This window comes from Triticum dicoccoides, chromosome 3A (genome assembly GCF_002162155.2).
Source record: "Triticum dicoccoides isolate Atlit2015 ecotype Zavitan chromosome 3A, WEW_v2.0, whole genome shotgun sequence".
Lineage (NCBI taxonomy): Eukaryota > Viridiplantae > Streptophyta > Magnoliopsida > Poales > Poaceae > Triticum > Triticum dicoccoides.
Genome location: NC_041384.1, coordinates 669,010,645 through 669,015,242, shown reverse-complemented (window position 1 = coordinate 669,015,242; position 4,598 = coordinate 669,010,645).

The following is a 4,598-nucleotide window of genomic DNA, read 5'->3' as shown; positions in this document are numbered from 1 at the left end:
AAAAAAATAAAAGAAAATGATGGAAATGTCAAAAAAATAAAAGAAAATAAGTTTCCCATGTGATATGTGGTCTAGTTGTTGGGAAAATTTGCAAATGTGAATTTTGACTTTATTTGCAAAATCTCTCTGAAATTTGTAAAAATGGGCATAACTTTTGCATACTAACTCGGATGAAAAAGTTTTTATATGAAAAATCATCTACTCGAAAAGTTACATCCGAATTTAACTGGGGGAACCCCGTTAAACATTTTTAAAATCCTCAAAAACCTAATAGAAAAAAGTTACGGGGCTTTTAAGATCTAGAGTGAAAAAATTCGAAAAAAATTAAAACAGTGGGCAAACTGTGGTCAAACAATGGTCAAACTAATTATTCTAGAATATTAGTGTTACTAAATAATTATTTCAGTTATTTCAATTTTGGTCAAATCTGGTCAAACTGTGGTCAAACAATGGTTAAACTAATTATTCAAGAAATATTAGTGTTACTAAATAATTATTGTTTTTTAAAACAATAGTTTCAAAATAAAACTATGAAATGTGTCACTTCATGCTTAAGCAAAATTCCTGAAGGTTAATAGGATTGACATCTTAGTATTGTCAGGAAAACAACAAGTGCAGACTTGGAGCGAGGGAGAATAGAACCCGGAAGTTAAGCGTGCTCAGGCTGGGGGAGTGGGAGGATGGGTGACCGTTCGGGGAGTTAGATGATTTGGAATGATGAGGGGTGATTAGAGGATAAATTGAGAAGTGATGAGGGGTGGTGATTACAGACTAGAGGTTAAAATAATTCAGAAATTTGAAAATTTCAAAAAAAACTCAAAAAATATTTCAAATTTTTTTTTCAAAAAAAAAAAATCATAAAATTTCCTTTAGTCCCGGTTGGTGTTACCAACCGGGACTAAAGGTGGAGCTCCACGTGGCCGCGCCCTTTAGTCCCGGTTCTGGATTGAACCGGAACTAAAGGGAGAGGCATTAGTACCGACATTTTAGTCCCGGTTTTAGAACCGGGACTAAAGGCCCTTATGAACCGGGACTAAAGGCCCTTTTTCTACTAGTGCATTGATCAGCAGTGCGCCGCGAGCAAAGATCGATCCGTCTCACGGTCTCTGCAACACCCTTGAAGCCAAGCTGACATTGTTGAGACAAACAATCATCTTGACCATAGCAAAGAAATTGATCCAAATCTAAGACAAGGATGAGTAGGGCAAAATTGGTAGCTTCGTGGCATCAAAAGGAGAAGGAACAAATCCAAGATTTGGGTAAAAATTGCGTCAAGTCAAAATACACTCACTCTCCTCCACGTGGGACACATTCCACAACCCTAAGATCGCCCTCCATGTCACCAAGAAGCTGTCTACGAGGGAGCAGACAAGGAAGAAGAAGTAGGAGAACGACAATGCCGCCTCTAGCGCGACTCTAGGATCGGCGCTAATGGCACCATCTCCACCACGCCATCACAACATCGTTGTCATCGCCTCTGCCATTTCATTCATGGGCACGAATGCCTCCATGGCACCTTTCATGTTCAATTTTGTAATCCACTCGTATAGTAGTGTCATGCCTCCCTAAATGCAATAAAAATTTGGAAGAAAATTGGAGTCATTTTCTGGTAAATAAAGTTCAGCCACCTCATATATATCAGAGATGTGATGGCCGATTGAGCACCCAATCAATCAATCTATCACTTTTACATTTATCTTTTTATCTCTCCTTTGTTTTATTCTTCTCCGTTCTTCTTTGTCCTTCATGTTTGGTGGCAGTGATCCACAAGACCCTACGGGTGTTCATGTCGACCTAGGGCATCCCATAGCAAGTGCTCCCTCATGGGGTCCCTCCCAGGTATATGGGGTTTCGGGTCCTCAAAAGATCTCGTTGACATATCTTGTGTATCCGGCGAGACTCCTCAGGCGACGTTGGCTTGCTTATCATGCTCGACGACGGCGTACACATTGACATGTTTGTGTGCAACTAGAAAGTCAATTAGCTTAGTAGCAAGTAAGCTTAGCTTTAATTTGTCAATAATAAAGTTGTGGACTGCACATCTGTTCTGCCCAGCCAGGTAGGATGAGAAGGTGCCCAAGCCCAAGGTGTAAATTGTTAGAGTCCATATTTGGACTGGAGCAAGGGAAATATTCTTATTTTGATTATGAGAAATTTGATCGGTATATTTACTAACGAGGATGGAACATTTACTCAATTGGGTGCTTTGCCGAGAAGTGTCACAAGAAATATAATTATATGCGCAAAAATGGAGGCCTCATTATTATCTGCCCTACCGCAAACAATCGAGTAATTCACAAACATCGAAAAATGTATGGGGGCGGGCAGAGGGCAAGTTGGATACCTTCCAAATGATTAGAATTAAAGGCTTCTTGTAGACAAAGTGACAGTTCATTGACTACAAGAGTGAAAAGATAAGGCGACAACGAACAACCTTGTCGGATACCTTCGAGTGCCCCGAAAGTAGTGAAAAGGTTGGGCATTGATGTTAACGGCAAATGAGACATATGTCATGCATTTGAAAATTAAGATTATGAAATGACAATGCAACCCTTTCGAGTCCAAGTCACCCGGCCACACCTCCACCAGCACATCAACGTATTTCCATGTCATTGCCAATGGTCTCTGTAGGCGTTGCACCATTGCAGTGCTTTGGGATGGACCTAGGTTGCTCCATGACAAGGTTGAGATCCAAACTCATGTCGACGACTTCTACAAAGATTAGTTCTAAAGACAACCTAGGGGAGGGGTGGGGTTGCACCCAGACACATGGACTGGCACCTGGTCCGATGGTTTGCATGTACGGTTCCTTTTGTAATTTTGGAGTGCCTTCAAAGGGGTGGTGATGGACATTTCCAGGATTTCTATGTCGGTGTGCTTGACGCCTCACGTTTGAACTACCGTGTCATGACGTTAATCCCAAAGGTTGTGGGAGCGAAGGATATCCCATAGTTCAGGCCGAGCACGTTTATTAAAGTGATCTTTCATATCCTAGCTACGGAGCTTGCCATTAGATGGCTCCTATTATGGCTAGAATTATCCATCTGAAGCAATTGACATTTATCCAAGGCCGGTTTATTAAGAATATTGCGGATGCATGTTTTTGTACTTTTAGCCAAGTTCAATCACTTTTTTAAAATGTAGTAGGTTCAATCACTGAGCTACCAGCTCTCGTGTGCTTGTCTGTGCGCGCGCTGGGTGATGTTTATCCTAACCCAAACAAGAGAAGATTTTTTAGGCGCACCACGCTGCCACTTCTCCTCTATCGGTAGGTCGCCACCGTCTTCTCGTCTGTCGGGCCTGCCGGTGCTGCGGGGTGGGGGGCTCGGTCTACCTAACGGAGATGTAGTTTCCTCCGGTTTCCTAGTTTTAGGTAGGATTTTGATGTCCGTTAGTTCGGCCCTTTAACGGTGATGGCAAGATCATACAACAAAGCGCCTCCGTGGTGCGCCATTGATGGTGGCAGAGGTTAGTCCGACGAATACTTCTTCCTCGAGCATAGAGATAATGTAAATTGCTCACAAGCATAGATTCCTGTCATCCGTTATGCATGGTAAGGCTAGGGTTTGCACAATATGTTAGGGTGTCGGTGAGCGTGGTTCCGTTCCTAGTTGAATCCTCCAGCCTCATCTTTATTGGTGTGAGGCCTACGAGATTTATTGGAGGTCGCATTTTTGGATCCGCGGCTTTTCCGGCTTTGATGACTTCTCTGCAAGACAACGATTTGGCAAAACCATGACCTAGATGACTACATGTTAAATTTTGTAGTCCACTTGTATAGTCTTGGCATGCCTCCTTTAATACAATAAAAAATTGGAAGAAAATTGGAGCCATATTCGTGTAAAGAAAGTTCAGCCACCTCATATATATAAGAGAAGTGATGGCCGATTGAGCAACGCCCAATCAATCAATCTACCACTTTTACCTTTATCTTTTTATCTCTCCTTCATTATATTCTTCCCCGTTCTTTTTTGTCCTTCATGTTCGGTGTCAGTGATCCACGAGACCCTAGGGGTGTTCAGGTCGACCAAGGGCATCCCATAGCAAGTGCTCCCTGATGAGGTCCCTCAAAGACGTGTGGGGTTTCTAGTCCTTAAAAGATCTCGTCGACATGTCTTGTGTATCCAGCGAGACTCCTTCGGCAACATTGGCTTGCTTATCACACTCGACGCCGGCGTACACAGTGACATGTTCGTGTGCAAACATAAGGCCAATTAGCTTTGTAACAAGTCTTAGCTTTAATTTATCAATAATGAAGTTGTGGACTGCAGATCTATTCTTCCCAGCCCAGGTAGGATGGGAGGGTGCCCAAGCCCGAGGTGTAAATTGTTAGAGGCCATATTAGGAGCAAGGGAAATATTCTTAATTTGATTACGAGAATTTTCATTGCTGCATTTACTAAAGAGGATGGAAGATTTACTCCAATTTGGTGTTTGCCCAGAAATATCACAAGAAATATAATGATATGCGCAAAATGGGAGGCATCATTATTATCCACCCTACCGCAAACAATCAAGTAATTCACAAACGTCGACGAATGTTGGCGACCAGAGAGGCCAATTGGATACCTTCCAAATGATTAGAATTAAATGCTTCTT